This window comes from Erinaceus europaeus, chromosome 3 (genome assembly GCF_950295315.1).
Source record: "Erinaceus europaeus chromosome 3, mEriEur2.1, whole genome shotgun sequence".
Taxonomy (NCBI): domain Eukaryota; kingdom Metazoa; phylum Chordata; class Mammalia; order Eulipotyphla; family Erinaceidae; genus Erinaceus; species Erinaceus europaeus.
Genome location: NC_080164.1, coordinates 106,415,657 through 106,434,456, shown reverse-complemented (window position 1 = coordinate 106,434,456; position 18,800 = coordinate 106,415,657). Strand labels below are relative to the sequence as shown.

Below are 18,800 nucleotides of genomic sequence, written 5' to 3'. Positions count from 1 at the left end.
CATTCATTCATTCATTCATTCATTCATTCATTCATTCATTCTTTCATTCTTTCATCTACCAACAGAGTTACTTCTTGGGCTTGATGCCTGCTTGGTGAATCCACTGCTCCTGGTGGCCATTTTTTCATCCGATTCCTACCCCTTTTATATTTTATTTGATAGGAATGAGAGAAATTGAGAGGGCAGAGGAGATAGAGAGTGAGAGAAACTGAGAGACACCGGCAGCATTGCTTCACCACTTGTGAAGCTTCCTCCTTGCTGGTGGGGTATGAAGACTCAAACGTAAGTTTTTGACCTTGAGACTATGTGTTTTCCACTGGATAAGACACCACCTGGCTCATAGAACTAGAGAATGTCAAGCAAGGCATTTTGACCTCTAGATTAAAATGATGGATTGATTTCACACAGCGCATTTGAGTTGCCTCCAAGTCACCCCTCCTAAACTATGTGGTGAACAATCTGATGTATATCAGTGATTCCTAGAGGGGTACTCATCCAGGAAATAAGGGCTTCTGTGGGCACAAATATTGCCATGGTGATTAGAGACACAAAAATGTGTGGTGTGTATACTCTACAGAAACTCTGGAGATGGCCATGTACTTCAGATAATGTGCTATGCACAAAACTCAGGTTTGAACCCCACCACCTCAAGGGCAGTGCCATGGCACTGGAGGGATCTCTGACAATGTGGTGTGTTTTCCACTTTCCATCTCTCACATGTCTTTCTCTGTCTTTTGGAGTGAAAAAATGCTGTCTACAATAGTGGAGCCAGGAAATTGGACTTGGAACAAAAACAAATCAGTAGGACAGTGTGGATGATAAATAAATAAGTCCTATTTGTTTAATCAGTCAATCAGTGACACATAAAGTCAATTAAATATCAAGATGAGAATAGATTTTCCAAGGGGAAAAGCAAAGTTTATTTTAAAAACTGGTTTTGACAAGCTGGAAATGTATAAAAAGAAGTACATCATGATTCCTAAATTAAACCACATGGGGAGAATGAGCTGTTGAGCATGTGTGTCCGAGTAAGAGTAGCTGGTCCTCATTCTTGCCCCTGTGTGTCCATCCCTGTGTCACCTGCTGCCCACTCACTGACCCTTTCAACTACTGAGAGAGTTGAGATGTGAACGAAATTAGCACATGGCTGATGTCAGCCTAACAAACATGCGAAGGACTTATGCAATTCTGAAAGGTGGTTGGATAGTAAGTAATATAAGCTAGTATCTGGTGGAAATCGATTTCTGTTCCTGTTGTCCTTGCCTGCTCTTCTTCTCATCGGGACCAACCATGCTGCTTCTCAGAGACCTGAATGTGTATAGCTGGGCTCTGGTAACCAGTGTATGGACGCATGCCCCACAGTCAACATGACTAGCCTTTCTTTGCCCCATTTGCCTATTATGCAGTGCCTAAATAACCTATGATGTAAGCTCCTGATTGTTTGTTTAAAATCCATGTAAAATTTTTATTTATTTATTTATTTTGATTACTGTAGAGAGAATGGAGAATGCTTAGATGGGGAGAAACTGTAGACTTAAGAGTGACAGTTCACAGCCTCCAAGAAATAGGATTCAGGGTGGATAAATATTTGTCCCATAGTACTCTGAAATGAATAATCAGGAAAGAAAAGGAGGCTGACATGACAGCTCACCCAAGCAGGTGACTGCTTTACCAAGCACATGACCTAGGTTTGAGCCCCAGTTCCCATGTTAGAGCTGTGTTATCTCTCTCTTTGTCTCTTGCTCTCTATGTGAAAAAATTTCCCTGTAACGTCAAAGTTCTGTATACACAGTAAGTAAATATGCAAATAGAGAAGGAAAAATGGCACGATATTAAGTATGACTCATTAAAATAAAAATGTTCTTGAGGGGTAGATAGCATAATGATTATCCAAAGAGACTCTCATGCTTGAGGTTCTGAGGTCTCGAATTCAATCCCCTGTGCCACCATAAACCAGAGCTGAACAGTGATCTGGTAAAATAATAATAATAATAATAATGTTCTTATTAAAGTACAATTTTAAAGAAAGTTGCAGTCTGGTAGAACATATGTGCAAAATATATAACAAATAAGGGATTTGTGTCAGTGACATATAAGGAACTAAAAATAATAACATTCTAACAACCTAAGAACAGGCAAAATTTTGAGCACTTCACAGAAAAAGACACATAAATGACTGATACACAAGTGAATCAGTGCTAAAAATCACAGATCATTAGAAAAATGCAACTTGAAACCATAATGATATGCTTCTCACACTAGCTACAATGACTGATATTGAAAAGGTTGACAACAACAAATGTTGTATGATAAATTATGGGTGGCAATAGAAAATTCACAAATCCCATGGAAAAATGTAATTTATCAATTTCTTCAAAAGGTATACATTTACCTGATCTTTAGTCCAATAATATTACTCTTGTGATACCTAAGCAAAGTGAAAAGTTTTAAATATTGATAAGAGGGTTCATAACAATTTTATTCAAGATAACTCAAATTTTATTTTACTTTAATATATCTAACTTGCTTTATTTTAGTGGAGAGAGAAGAAGGAGAGCTAGATATAGAAAGAGAGACTTCTTGGCTGGTGGTGCAGGGGACTGAGCCTGGAACCTCAGAGTCTCAAGCATGAAAGTTTCTTGCATCACCATCATGGTGTCCCCCCAACTCAAGAATTCAAAATTTAAAATAAAAAAAATTTCTATCAAGGTGGGTTTGGTTAACATGAAAGTGATATAGTCATACAACACAAGAGAATAATTCACAATTCAAGAAAATAAATGTGAGAAAATATATCATTAATAATAGGGCAATATGAGTGAATCTTAGAAAAAATAAGCTAATTTGTCAGTTATGCCTTTCTAAATACATTCCATTGATATGAGTTTCTCTCTGAGTTATGTAGTGAGCTAATGATGACTGAAATAGCAGAAAGAGATTGCTTTCCAGGTGGTGGGAGTACTGAGTTTATAAGCAAGCAAGTTTTCTGGTTAGAAATGGTTTACATCTTTTGTTGTTGTTGTTATTGATGTTGTCCTTGTTGCATAGGACAGACAGAAATGGAGAGAGGAGGGGAAGACAGAGAGGAGGAGAGAAAGATAGACAGACCTGCTTCACCTCCTGTGAAGCGGCTACCCTGCAGGTGGGGAGCCAGGGGCTTGAACCAGGATACTTATGCTGGTCATTATGCTTTGCACCACATGCACTTAACCAGCTGTGCTACTGCCCGACCCCCCAAAATGGTTTATATCTTAAATTTTGCTGGAGGCTGAGTTACTCAGGTGAACACATGTTTATTTATTTATATATTTATTTACTTACTTTTTATTTATAAAATGTAAATATTGACAAGACTATAGGATAAGAAGGGTACATTTCTCACACCTAGAGCTCCATATCCAACCCCCTCCCTTGATATCTTTCCTATTCTTTATCCCTCTGGGAGTACGGACCCAGGATCATTATGGGGTGCAGAAGGTGGGAGATCTGGCTTCTGTAATTGTTTCTCCACTGAACATGGGCATTGGCAGGTCCCCGATCTGAAAGGGTATGCTTTCAGCTCCTGTCCATTGAGAATGATGTTGGCTTTAGGTTTGCATTTGGACTCCACAATCTTGAAGAATTTTCCATCTATTCCCATTTTTTGTAGTGTTTGGAGCATGAATGGGTGTTGGATTTTTGTCAAAAGCTTTCTCTGCATCTATTGAAATAGTCATGTGGTTTTTGGTTTTGCTTTTATTGATGTGTTGAATGACATTGATAGACTTATGTATATTGAACCAGCTTTGCATTCCTGGGATAAACCCACTTTTTCATGATGAACAATCTTTTTGATATACTGCTTTAGCTGGTTGGCTAGGATCTTTTTCCATATTTTAACATCTATGTTCATCAGAGATATTTTCCCTTTTTTGTTTTATCCCTATCTGCTTCTGGTATCAGGGTGATGTTGGCTTCAAAGAATGTGGAAGAACGTGTTCCTATTTCTTTGATCTTCAAATTATTTTTTAGATTTCTGTGGTGTTTTTTGTGATATGTGCTCTATTGCTTAGAATTCTATTTATTTGAGTCTTCTCCCCTACTCCCATTTTTTTTTTCTGTGAGTCTAAGTCTTAAGGCTTTGTCAAGTTTTGGAAGAGCTTTTAAAAAATAGGTATTAACCATTTCCTGAAGGCTTTGTAGAATTCTTTTGTAAAGCCATCTGGTCCTGGACTTTTGTTATTGGGAAGATTCTTCAGGTCTGGGTTGATTCTGTTTGGGACTCTCTGGGCCTCTTGAATCTTGATGTCCTTTCTGTTTTTTAGGGCTGGGAAGTTTTTTTGTATTATTTCCTTTAGGGTGTTTTTATTCCCCTCCCTCTCTTTCTTACTCTGGCAGGCCAATTATGCAAATGTTAATTCTTTTGAGATCATCCCATATGTCTCTGTTGTTTTCATTGTCTCTCAATATCTTTTAGGTCTTTTATCTCCTTTTTAGTTTTCTCTAATTCATCCTACATTGGATAATTCTGTTTTCTGCTTCTGTTCATCTGCTTTCCCTTCTCTCAGCTTCCTTCTTCAGTTTAGTTTTTTTTTTTTTTATTTATTTTTTTTTAGCCTTGGGTCAGCTATTTCAGCTTTCAGTTCTCTCATTACCCTGAGGTAGCTAGTAGTTTTTTTTTTTTTTTTTTTTTTTTGCCTCCAGGGCTATTGCAGGGGCTCAGTGCCAGCACCATGAATCTACTGCTCCTGGAGGCTATTTTTTCCCTTTTGTTGCCCGGGTTGTTATAGCGTTGTTGTAGTTATTATTATTGCTCTTATTGATGTCCTTGTTGTTGGATAGTTCAGAAAGAAATGGAGAGAGGAGGGGAAGACAGAGAGGAGAAGAAAAAGATAGACACCTACATTCTTGCTTCATTGCCTGTGAAGCGACTCCCTACAGAGCCTGGGGCTTGAATAGGGATCCTTAAGCCTGTCCTTGTGCTTTGTGCCATGTGCACTTAACCCGCTGCACTACTGCTTGTCCCCTGCTAGTATTTTTCTTGAAGGTCTCATCTGTTGGTTCCCTATTTCTTGTATCCCTTTTCCTCAATGGCTGTCTTCATTTCTATAATTAATAGGTCAATAATTATTTGGATATGTTCCTTATTTATAGTTGTTTTTGACTTACTTGGAGTTTTTCTTCTGTCCTGATTCATTATGGTAGCAGTTTTATTTGCTCTTAACTTAACCATTTGATTTTATTGATGTGGTTTGTATTTTTCTGTCCTGTTGTTCTTCTGTTGTTGTGTTGTGTGAGTACAAGCCACACTAAAGTCTTTTTACAAATGAATTCAGAAACCTCAGAAAGTACAACAAAGCAACTGAAGCAAAGACTGATGCAGTTCAACCAAAACCAGCTAGTCCAGCAATACTTCCATTCCAAAAATAAAAACAAACAAAAATTTACTCTTTATTGGGGGATTAATGTTTTACATTCAACAGTAAACATAATAGTTTGTACATCCATAAAATTTCTTAGCAAAACAAAAATTTTAAAAATTAAAGTAAAATGACAAAGCAAGAATAGGCAATTTTGCAAATCAACTGTCAACTATAAATTCTAGAGATAGTTCAAAGAGAAAGGAAAAGAGAAAAGAGAGACACATACACACACGCACATACACACAGAGGGAAGGAGTCCACTCCAAGTCATATTTCTTCCACAAGATGATTCACAAATGAATGCCAATGAATACAGAAAGGGAAAGAAAAAAAGCAGTGAAAGGAAAGAGGTTTTTTTTTTTTCATGATTACTTATGTAAAGCTTTTAGAGCTTTTGTTAGATTTTGGTCTCCTGGAAGACACATGCTACACTTTATTTATTTATTTATTTATTTTAAAAAGGAGACATTAACAAAACCATAGAACAAGAGGTGTACAACTCCACACAATTCCCACCACCAGATCTCCGTATCCTATCCCCTCCCCTGATAGCTTTTCTATTCTTTATCCCTCTGGGAGTACGGGCCCAAGGTCATTGTGGAATGCAGAAGGTGGAAGGTGTGGCTTCTATAATTGCTTCTCTGCTGAACATGGGTATTGACTGGTTAATCCATACTCCGAGCCTGCCTGGGAAAGAGTCTTTTTTTTTTTTTTTCAATCAGCTAGGAGGAAAGAAAAAGAAAAGTGGAGATAAGAGAAAGGCAGAAAGTTCCTCCCACAATGGATAGTCAGTTGTCTATCAATGGAAAAAGCAACAACAGCTAATTATGGTCAACCCAGAGAGGAAGAAAAACAGACAAGTGCAAATAATAATAATAATGATAATGATAATAATAATAATAATAATAATACAAAGTAAAATAAAATAAAAAATCCTTAACAGTCAGTCTGAAGATTAGACAACTCCAGATTGGCTGCACACAGCCTCATCTTCTTCCTAAACCAGGCAAAAACAAACAATTACAAGAAACACTATCAAACAAATTCAACTGGTAGATGAAGAAAGGTAATAGGCCCTGATTGGTCAGGCACTGTCACTCAAGCTTTCTCTCTCTTTCTTTTCTTTCTTTCTTTCTTTCTTTCTTTCTTTCTTTCTTTCTTTCTTTCTTTCTTTCTTTCTCTCCCTCTCTATTTTTTAAGGGACAGAAGGAAACTAAACTGAAAAGGGAGGCAGAGACAGACATGAAGAGGGAGAGAGACACCTATAGATATGCCTCACCACTCATGAAGCTTTCCTCCTGCAGGTGGTGAGCAGGAGCTCAAACCCAGGTCATCAGACATAGTGATGTATGCTCTTAAACTGGTAAATCACTGCCCGACCCCCTGGGATTGGAATCTTGTAAATTCTAAGACAGTCTGGAAGATGCATCCATGTGAACATTTAACCAATGTATTTTTTTTAATGAGTTCATCCCCCCCATTTTATTGAGGGTTAACTACTTATAGTACAACTGTTGACACATGGTAAATTTTATTTATTTATTATTATCTTTATTTATTGGATAGAGACAGCCAGAAATCAAGCCGGAAGGAGGTGATAGAGAGGGAAAGAGAGAGAGAGACACCTACAGCCCTGCTTCACCACTCGTAAAGCTTTCCCCCTGCAGGTGGGTACCTGGGCTCAAACCCAGGTCCTTGCACATTGTAATACATGTGCTCAACCAGATGCGCCACCACCTAGCCCCAATTTTTTTTAATTTCTTTGTGCAAGGCATTTGTAGACCACTCTTACCCCCAACTTAGATCTTTTACCACCATCATGTGCCAGGAAACTTATACCCTTCCTTTCTCCTAAGTCCTTTGTTTTGGTGGAATTCACCATACCCAGTCCAAGTTTCCCTTTGTGTTTTCCATTTTTGTCATTTCTTGAGCTCCATCTATGTTGAGATCACCTTGTATTTTTCCTTCTCTTTTTGGCTTATCTCACTTAACATGGTTCCTTCAAGTTTCATCCAGGATGAGGCAAAGGAGATAACTTCATCATTTTTAACAGCTGAGTAGCATTCAACTAAGTGTGTGTGCCACAACTTTCTTAGTCACTCATCTGTCCTAGGACTAATGTTCCATGTATCAATGTTTAGCTAATTACCTTTGTGGATGACTGAGCTGTGGTATTCCAAATAAATCTCCTAAGAGCACTCACACACAGTATTTTATGTGATATAAGTTCCCTTATTTGTGGAATGAACAATAGACAGTGAACTAGTTGAGTTATATAATCCTATAGTATGCTAAGACCGTGGTAACCACATACCAAGGACAAGGGTTCTTAAACACAAGATTTTTTATTTATTACAACCCTGGAGACTGGAAGTCCAAGTTTATATTGTTGGAAGTATTGATTTTGTGGTATTACTTTAATTTAGTAGAGGGATACCTGTTTTTCTGCTACCCAGGGCAGGGGTCAGGGTAGGGGGATTCCACAGCCTCATGAATGAGTTCTCACAGCTGTGGAAGTATTGCCCCTTGCCATATTCTCTGGATTTCTGGGTTTGGTGAGAAGAGAAGGAGAATATAAATATGGTTAACTAAAAAAAACCCATCAATTTGATCTGGGGCCCATATTCAGTAAAGGAGCCTGTGCAACCTCTTCATCCCTGTAGATCTGAGTTCATATTCTGTGGTCGTATCTGGAAGCATTCTAGGTTGCTGCTCCACTAGGGAAAGACAAGGACAGGCTGGAAGTATGGATCGACCTGCCAATGCCCAGGTCCAGCAGAGAAGCAATTACAGAAGCCAGACCTTCTACCTTCTGCACCCCATAATGATCCTCGGTCCATGATCTCAGAGGGATAAAGGATAGGAAAGCTTTTAAGGGATGGGGTAGGGTAGAGAACTCTGGTGGTGGGAATTGTGTGTGAAATTATATCCCTCCTATTTTATGGTCTTATTGATATATTTTATTTTAAGAATAAATTTTTAAAAAATTAAAAAAGAACAAGAGAAGATTGGTGGAGTCCAGTGTTGAAGACTTGCTGAGCTCAAGGTGGCTACTGGATCCATCTTGATAATCCGGGTCACCAGATCCAGTGTCACACAGAAGGGAGGGAGGAACTCTCCAAGACTGTATTCTAGGGTGGGGCTCTATCTAGACCTTGGCTTTGTTCAATGGAACAAAATATCCTGCACTTCAGAAACATTTATTTCTCAATTGGGAGGTGGGGAGTCTCACAACTGGTGCTAGCACTGTCACAGATAGATGAGAGCCTTGTTTGGTTTAGGATTGGCTGCCTTTCCTCAATGTGCAGGGAGATGATTTTTACTTCAGTCTTCATGGAAGCTTCAACCCCATGGCATCACATAGCCAGTGAACTCCCCAACATTTCCAAACACATGGGGGAGAGGTCTGATCTCAGGTGGTTAGATCAGTGAGTGAATTTTTCTAGTTCTCCTGACTACTTTTGCCTCAACAGTGTGGCAGGAGAGAAAAAAGGAGCGCCTTAGGATCAAAATATCTGCCCTGACCAGGCTCCCTGTGTGATTCTCTCAGACAAAGAGATGAGGCATCTTAATCTCATGGAAAACAAGAGTACACCCTCACCTGCCTGTTGGTGGGGAACTTATTTATGGTACCCCTCTCTTCAGGATGAGCTTGCCTAGTGGATTTAGGGGCTCTGCATCAATTTTGGGGAAATGATGGGCCAATCTCATTGGGTATGGCAAATGCTTAATATGATATCTTTCCTCTGTTGAATGGAATAGTATGGCACCCTGTCTTTGTGTTTTATCTTCAATATATGGGATCTATAATAGTTTTGATTTCTTTTCATATTTCAGAGTTCTTCTTTGGTTATCAGTTACATTTCCTCCCAGAGTTTTGTTTTGTTTTGTCTTGTTTTTGCTGTTTTTATTCGAGAGGTAAAGAAGTAGACCCCCCCACTCCCTTATGTAAAACAGAAGTTATATCATTTAATTTTCACAGTGGCTTGTTTTTAATAACTGTGCAAGACCTAAACTTAAATACTTGACATGCATCCTTCAAATACTTGGACCCTTTCATTTATCTTATTTTCCTCTAATACCAAATTGTAATGCAGTGCTGTAGAACTATGACAATATGTTAATCCTTGATTAGGAATGCTCTAAGATTTATTTTCCAATGTAAAAATCCTCTTGATAGTGACCTGATCTTTACTTTTATAGCTTCAGTTTTGTGATTGTTCAACCAACTAAGGATTTTCAACACATGGATTGCTCTGGGGCCTAGGTTTCAGTTCTGAGTATATATTCTTTTTGTCTAAGCACTTAATGTTTCACATTTGTAAACTGATTGAATTCTGACATGGCTTAAATTATTAAAGCATTTATCAAAGTAACTTTTTTTCCCCCAAGTACTAAGTAACCTACAACCTCAGACCAGGTAGATCAGAATCATCTAGTTCAATCAGTTTCTAAGATGTAGTTATTAGTAGATAACATTAAATGACATAAATCATGGTTAGGTCAAGTATCACACAGTAAGCCCTAACTATGGGATTTTCAAAGTAAACGAAGATCCCAAGTAACTTGGTTATAAAAATAACTATCTATTGCCTATTTAAACTCTAAGACTACATAGAACCTTCCCCATTATCTTTAAAATCTGTATTTCTCTTTAAAAAAATTTTTTTTATATTTATTTTATTTATTTATTCCCTTTTGTTGCCCTTGTTGTTTTATTGTTGTAGTTATTATTGTTGTTGTCATTGTTGGATAGGACAGAGAGAAATGGAGAGAGGGAGGGGAAGACAGAGAGGAGGAGAGAAAGATAGACACCTGCAGACCTGCTTCACCGCCTGTGAAGCGACTCCCCTGCAGGTGGGGAGCCGGGGTTCGAACTGGGATCCTTATGCTGGTCCTTGTGCTTTGTGCCACCTGCGCTTAGCCCGCTGCACTACAGCCCGACTCCCAAAATCTGTATTTCTCTTATCCTGTGTTTTTTTGTTGGTGTTTCCTTTTTATAAATAAAAATTAAAAAAATATTTAAAAATCTCCAATTTCTCCCAATGGAAACTCTGAGACTTTTCTTGTATTTCTTGATGCCTTTCCTCTTGATCCCTTACCCTGTAATACTGCCTCTGCTGACCTCAGCTAAATTAACACAACCACTGTCACCATGCTATGTTATGCTGCTACTGCCTTTTGGCTTCAGGTTGTATCTAGAGATGCCAAGCCTGAGAATTGAACCTTCCAACTTCAATAATCTGGTGAGACATTTTCTAACACATGGGACTACTTAGTTCCATTTCAGATGGTCCACTTCTAACAAGGTTACAAATCCTAGGTATAGATCAGGGCCTAGGGGGCTGGGTATATGTATACACATATCCATAAGTTTGGGGCAGCTATATACCTTAAAGTAAAAGCACTTAATAGTCTGTTATGATTGGATTTAAACCTAATAAGCTTGGCAAGCAAGTAGAAGGCCTAAAGAAGTCACCATGAATTGTCTATACCTGCAGATCTGCTTGCTTCACCGCCTGTGAAGCGACTCCCCTGCAGGTGGGGAGCCGGAGTCTTTGCGCTTTGCGCTATGTGTGCTTAACTCGCTGCGCTACCGCCCGTCTCCCGATGTTTGGAGGAGTTTTAAGGATTTCCAACTAAACATTTATTCTGAGAAAACTGAATTCATTTTTTTTCTAGCAGCCCAGGATGTCTAGTGGCAGCCTAAGAGCCCTGAAGGAGCCATTCCTCTTTCAGCTCAGTGTGCGGAACAAATTAGCATTTTTCAAAAATGATGCCAATTAGGCTGACTTAAAAAGTTAACACGATTTGATTTAACCTCCAGAGACAAGTTATGATATCTCACTGTTAAAGGAGTCCCTGAAGGGGAGTATTTTTCAGCCTTATATTTTTACCACATTTCTGGCATATTCCTACTTTTTGCTTCTACACCTCTGCTGCCACCACCTCCTTGAACATACACAGTTCTGATATTACACATACACACACACACACACACACACACACACACACACACACACACACATACACACACACACACACATATATATGCCTCGTGTATATTATTTTTACCCATAAATTTTACTATTTTGACTGTTGTGCTGGGTTGCATTACAAAAGTTCACCTTTTTCACCTCATCTTTGATGGGGCTTGATGGAATCATGTTAAGTGAGGTCAGCCAGAAAGAAAAGGAAGAATATAGGATGATATCACTCATAGATAAAAGTTGAAAAATAAGAACAGGAGGGTTCAGGTCCTGGAACATGATGGCAGAGGAGGACCTAGAGGGGGTTGAATTGTTATGTGAAAAACTGGCAAATGTTACACATGTAAAAACTATTGTATTTTATTGTCTAGTGTAAACCATTAGTCCCCCAATAAAGAAGTTCTGCATTCTTTTTCCAAATTTACATTATTACTAGTAGCTATTATTTTTATTTACTTATTTTTTAGAGGTGGGGGAGGGAAGATGGAGAGAACACAGCAAAAAAAAACCCTTTCTTTTTAAAAAATATTTTATTTATTTATTACCTTTTGTTGCCCTCGTTGTTTTATTGCTGCAGTTATTATTGTTGTTATTGATGTCATCATTGTTGGATAGGATAGAGTGAAATGGAGAGAGGAGGGGAAGAGAGAGAGGGCAAGAGAAAGATAGATACCTGAGGACATGCTTCATCACTTGTGAAGCGACTCCACTGCAGGTGGGGAGCGGGGGGCTTGAACTGGGATCCTTAAGCCAGTCCTTGCGCTTTGTGCCACCTGTGCTTAACCCACAGCTCTACTGTCCAACCCCCCTATATTTACTAATTATTGTATAGAGACAGAAAGAAATTGAGATCAAAAGGGAAGAGAGAGGGGAAGAGAGACAGAGAAACACCTGCAGCTCTGCTTAAACACTCATGAAGTTTTCTCCCTATAGTTGGAGACCAGGGGCTTTGAACCTGGGCTCTTGCACACTATAATATGTGTGCTTAACCAGGTCTGCCACCACCTGGCCCCACAGCAAAACTTTCTTCAATGCCTGGCTCAAACCTGGATCTCTCATTTGGTAAGGCAGTGCACTATCAAGAGAGCCATTTTTTCCTGTTCTTGCTCCAGTTCTGTAGGAAATCCTGTGTGACCATGGGCAATTCTGCTTACTCTTGCATAAAGCATTTCCCTAAGTTTAAGTTGGAACTATCAGACTTGATTGGTTCTCTAAGGTCCTTAGACCAGCCATTTGCTTTAGCAAATACAGGTTTACTGAAGAAGAAAAAAAACACTCATGCTAAATGCTTTAAGTACTGTCTATAGCTATGTTCACATTTCATAGCCTCAGAGCTGTGTCCAAGATCATATACCCTCAAGTTTAATTTTTATTAATTTTTTTTATAGAGAAGGAATATGCAGAGCCAAGTTGTGGTGCATCTAGTTGAGTGCACATGTTGCAGCACATAGGATCAAGGTTTGAGCTCCCTGTCCCCATCTGCAGGGAAAAAGCTTTGCTAGTGATGAAGCAGTGCTGTAGGTGTCGTTCAGTCTCTCTCCCTCTCTAGCAATCCTTCCCTTTAGATTTCTGTCTCTAGCCAATAAATAAATAAAGATAATAATCATAATAAAAGAGTAGGAGTCAGCTTCTCTATGAGTTTATTTCTGGAACTAAGACAATGCTGATTTTATATGATGGTGCTTTAAGGGGATAAGTCCATACCCTTGCATCACCTACCACCAAAATTTGATGACCCTCCTGCATTATCCATTGGATGCCCTTCCTTACAAACTACCTGATACCCCTTCCCCATTGGCAGCCTCACTTCTGCACTCAGACTCTAAGAATTTGTTCTAGTTTGCTTCTGTCTGCTACTTTTCTTTATACCCCACACATGATTCCATCATTTCTCCTTCTCCTTCTTGACCCTCCTCCATGACCCCCTTCATGGGCAAAACAAGAGTTCATCTGTTCATGCAGCTAAGTAGCTCCCACCTAGCACATATCCCAAATCATTATTCACCCAGCTTCCATCCCTTGGCTGTAGCAAACCATGCTGTGATGACTATCAGTGTGCAAAAACTGTAAAAAACTGCAAAAACGGTATCATCTGCTTTCCATCTACACCATGCCTCGGCCTCGCGTGAGCTTAATGTGCAGCTTGGCGATACGAGAATCTGGCATGAAGCCCAGCCAGTCTATCTTGGCGTTACTCTCAATCGCACTCTGTCATTTCACGAACATCTCATAAAAACTGCAGCAAAGGTGGGTGCGAGGAATAACATCATTGCAAGACTGGCCAGCTCCTCATGGGGTGCAAGCGCTTCCACAATACGATCATCATCTCTGGCATTATGCTATTCCACTGCAGAATACTGTGCCCCAGTGTGGTTCCATAGCCCCCATGTCCATTTGGTCGATTCCAAATTGTATTCCTCCATGAGGATAATTTCTGGAACCATCCGTTCCACCCCGGTTCCATGGCTGCCAGTTCTTAGCAACATCGCCCTGCCAGATATTCGTCGGGATGCGGCATCATCTAAGTTCATTTCCCACGTCTACGCTTGACCGGACCTGCCAATATACGCAGATATCTTTGCCCACCCTGTCCAACGCTTGACGTCTCGTCACCCAATCTGGTCCCCTATGCCTACACTGAACTTCTCTGTTCCAGTCTCTTGGAAACAGAGTTGGCAGTCAGCTGAGGTAAAGAACAAACACCTCATCACAGACCCCTGCAAGCATCAACCCGGCTTTGACCTAGCACATTATGATTGGGCCCTCCTCAATCGCTATCGAACAGGCCATGGCGTTGCGCAGCTATGTTCCATCGCTGGAGAGCCAGAGACGACCCGAACTGCCCCTGCGGCTACAGACAGACTATGACCCACATAGTCAATGACTTCCACCTCTCCAGATTCAAAGGAGGTCTTGAAACTTTACATCAGGCTCAACCTGACACTGTAGACTGGCTACAGAAGAAGGGCAAATGCTAGAAGAAGAAGTGTGCATGAAGGCACACTCCATTCTTATATATACCTCACCTGGTGCATGGGGATGAAGAGGGATTTTGGTGGGTGGAGGGAATGATGTGCAGATAACCATCACTGGGAGATAAGAGACTATACCTAGGAGACACCATCACTCATGAAAGTGATTAAGTCCTCAACAATGGCAGTGCATGGAAAGTGCCTGTCTGAAATCCAGTTTTGCGTATCTGACAACATACTTGAGCTGTGCACTGGTCTGTCTCTCTCTCTCTAATAAATGAATAAATCCTTTACAAAATTGCAGTTTTATTTTAATTTTTTTTTATTTAAGAAAGGATTAATTAACAAAACCATAGGGTAGGAGGGGTACAATTCCACACAATTCCCACCACCCAATCTCCATATCCCACCCCCTCCCCTGATAGCTTTCCCACTCTCTATCCCTCTGGGAGCATGGACCCAGGGTCATTGAGGGTTGCAGAAGGTAGAAGGTCTGGCTTCTGTAATTGCTTCCCCGCTGAACATGGGCGTTGAATGGTCAGTCCATACTCCCAGTCTGCCTGTCTCTTTCCCTAGTAGGGTGTGTCTCTGGGGAAGCTGAGCTCCAGGACACATTGGTGGGGTCTTCAATCCAGGGAAGCCTGGCTAGCATCCTGATGGCATCTGGAACCTGGTGATTGAAAAGAGAGTTAACATACAAAGCCAAACAAATTGTTGAGCAATCATGGACCCAAAGCTTGGAATAGTGGAGAGGAAGTGTTAGGGAGGTACTCACTGCAAACTCTAGTGTACTTCTACTTTCAGGTATATATTTTGCAGTAGTTTATGGATACGTGTGAACATAAGCTATCTCTCAAAGAAACTGGTGTATATCTAGGTTTTGGGACTTTGTTAGAAAGTGAACCACCTGAGATGAAATTAGAGTGTAGTATAAAAGGAAAGGTCTCACCCGAGTAATGAAGCTGAAGGGTTGTCATTCCACAAGTGAAGTCTCTGGACACAGTCTAAGGTAAAGCATGTTGAGGTGGCAATCGTTGTGTTGTTTAGGTTGTGATCGGCAGATGCAATATTATTTGATATGGATTGGGAGAGGCATACGGGAAAGTGGGCCCTAACCAAGGGTTCCAGGACTGGGGGAAGTAGGGGCTCTCTAGTGGAGATGTGAGGTTCCTGCTGTAATTTGGTCAGGTCCTGCTTTTAGTTTCCCTTTCAGATCTTCTTAGTCAACTTCTGTTGATGAGTGGGATCATCCCATACTCATCTTTATCTTTCTGACTTAGCTCACTTAACATAATTCCTTCTAGCTCTGTCCAAGATGGGTCAGAGAAGGTGGGTTCATTGTTCTTGATAGCTGCATAGTGTTCCATTGTATATATATACCACAGCTTTCTCAGACACTCATCTATTGTTGGGCACCTGGGTTGCTTCCAGGTTTTAGCTATTATGAATTGTGCTGCTATGAACATAGGAGTACACACCTCTTTTTGGTTGGGTGTTATGGAGTCTTTGGGGTATAACCCCAGGAGAGAAATTACTGGATCATATGGATCCAGTAATTTTCTTTAATTTTTATTATCTTTATTTATTAAATAGAGATAGCCAGAAATCAAGAGTGAAAGGTCCATGTCTAGCCTTCTGAGAGTTTTCCGGACTGCTCTCCACAGAGGCTGTACCAATTTACATTCGCTCCAGCAATGTAAAAGGGTTCCTTTGTCCCCACATCTTCTCCAGCATTTGTTGCTGCTGTCCTTTTTGATGTATGCCATTCTTACAGGAGTGAGGTGGTATCTTAGTGTTGTCATAGTTTCCTAATACTACATACAATTTTGTCTTATTCATTATAGAAAGGAGGTCACCTAATCTTATGCTAGTGTACATTTATTTGAGAGATGTTTAGTTAATGTCTATTTTGGGAAGTTTAAAAAGCCACACTCCCCAAGTAAAGGAGTCTCACATAATATGGAAGAGAAAATAAACATAAAATGAAAGCATGGCTAGAATTCATGATGTCATAGATAAACATAGATTTTGTGTGTTTACACTAACTGAGAGCTTTTTGAATGAAGACTTGAGTTTGATTATATTACAGAGGACAAAGATGAGCATAATTATCACAGTTTTTAATTTCCCTTTGAGTTGTAAATTACCAATATGACAATATGTCAAGTAAGTGACCACAGGGAAATTTGAAACTCACCACTTTCAAATTTTTGAAAGTCCTTAAAATCTGATTAGAAACTAAAATTTCTCAAAGAGAAAAGTTGGGAATTACCACAGCATTGTGAGCATGAGACTGAAAGCCTTGAGTTATGGTAAAGCTTTTTGAGACTGAGCATAAAGATGTACTAACAAGCACAGATTAAGTCATACAGGAGAAATGACAACAGTGGTTAAAACCCATAACTGGATCTGCCTTGTCTTTTTAATTTTTTTTAACCACTGTTGGATATACTTTTTTTTTTCCTCAGACAGAAAGAGAAAGACAAACAGAGAGAAAGACACCAGAACATTGCAATTTTCTCCATTAAGTTAGATCATATCAGGAGCCATACTGCTTACACATTTTTTTTTTTTAGTATCAGCCCTAAAAATATGTTAATTGGGGTTCTCAAAATAGTGGCAAGTAACCCAAAAGATTGAGTCTCCAGTCCTAAGAAGTCTAAGTTAAGTTTAATTTTCATTGCGTCAGTCCTGAACAACCTGGGTATTTCAATTCCCTTCTGAGCAAGCTTCATTTGTTTATATACGTGACTTTTATCCTTTTTTTTTATCTTCATAAAGAAATCCTATTTATTTATTTGTTTATTTGTTTATCTGCCATCGGGGTTATTACTGGAGCTCAGAGTTGGCATCTGTAATCCACCGCTCCAGGCAGCCATTTTTTTCTCTTCTCCCTTCCTTCCTTTTTTCCTTCCTTCCTTTTCTTTTTTATTTCTTCCTTCTATTTTATTTTATAGGACAGAAAGAAATTGAGAGAGATGGGAAAGATAAGAAACCTAGATCCTTGTTCATAATAATGTGTGTGCTCATATTAGGTGCATCACCACATGGCCCAATGTGTTATTTTTAAGACCAAGCTTCTTAGACTATTTTATTTTTCTCTACGTCCAGAAAACTAATTTTAAAATGTGTTATTTTTGACATCTACCTTAATCTGTCTCTTCTTTGCATGTTATATCCCTTCAGTTTTCTGTTGTGAGTTAATTTATTATCAGTCTTTATTCTCTGGTGTGAGTGGCTTTCTGTAGTTTTTAATACATTCAATCTAATTCCTCCCCGCCCCCCCCCCCCCCCCCGCCGCCCATACAGCTTAAGTTGTAGTCAGTGTCATTCAGTGACGTTTCCATTTAGTATGTAGTATTTTCCATCTCTACAAATTCTGTCTGGTCAGTTTTTTTCTATACTTATTATTTTCTGATTATGTTTATGCCTATGAGCGCAACATGGATATTTATATTAGCTGCACTAATAACATTCTGTTTTGTTAATGTAACTATCTGTTTTTACTTATTGGTTAGAAACAGCTATAAATGGAGAGGAAAGGGAAAGGGAGAGAGACAGAGAGCCCTGCTTCACCACTTGCAAAGTTTTCCCCTTAAAGGTGAGGAACAGGGGCTCAAACCTGTTTCCTTGTGCACTGTAACTTGTGTGTCAACCAGGTGTGCTACCACCTGCCCTGGTTTGTTAATGTAATAATCTTAGCCATTTTTGCTTAGGTTTCTGTTGCTATAGTGTTCTCTTGGCTATGGCTCACTTCTACTTTAGTCAGGAGGAAGTAATGAATATCAATTTTCATAATGAATATTAACTATCCAGTATGCAGTCATATTTTTGACTAAGGAAATAAACTGTTAGGCCAGGAGAAATAACTTTATTTTTAGTAATCTTAAATTTTTCTATATACTTACAAAAAATAGCAAAAAAATCAAGCATTTGAGAAAAATCTAGCAAAATGAAATATCAATGTGATGCAAAGGCCTTTTCAACATGTTCAGACCAGGCTTCAATAAGTTATTACTTTGTCATGAAGATGTTTTAAGCTGAGGTCCACGGAGGGCAGCAGGTTCCTGAGAAACTTTTTTTTTTTTTTTTAAATATGGAACGCTTCACGAATTTGCGTGTCATCCTTGCGCAGGGGCCATGCTAATCTTCTCTGTATCGTTCCAATTTTAGTATATGTGCTGCCGAAGTGAGCACCCTGAGAAACTTTTACCACTCTCTTAAAAGTTAGAAACATTTTTAAAAAAGATGTTTTTACCTGTATCAATTTTTATCTGGATTATTCTTGCAGAGAAAACTATTCATATATCAAGATGAAAGTATAGTTACAAAATATCTAGTATTTTTCAAGAAGACTGACTTTCTCCTCGTCCTTTGAGACCCTCTCCTCTCTGCTTGACCACAGTTATTTGTCCTATTTCTTAGTTCAAGATACA

The 18,800-nt window shown here is 39.3% G+C and overlaps 1 non-coding gene across 1 annotated transcript; it reads right to left on the bottom strand.

Moving 5' to 3' along the window:
* Positions 1 to 18,454: 18,454 nt before the first annotated feature.
* Positions 18,455 to 18,561, bottom strand: LOC132537807 (U6 spliceosomal RNA). The gene has a single exon (XR_009549234.1). It is a non-coding gene; the product is annotated as a U6 spliceosomal RNA (small nuclear RNA).
* Between the last annotated feature and the right edge of the window lie 239 nt (positions 18,562 to 18,800).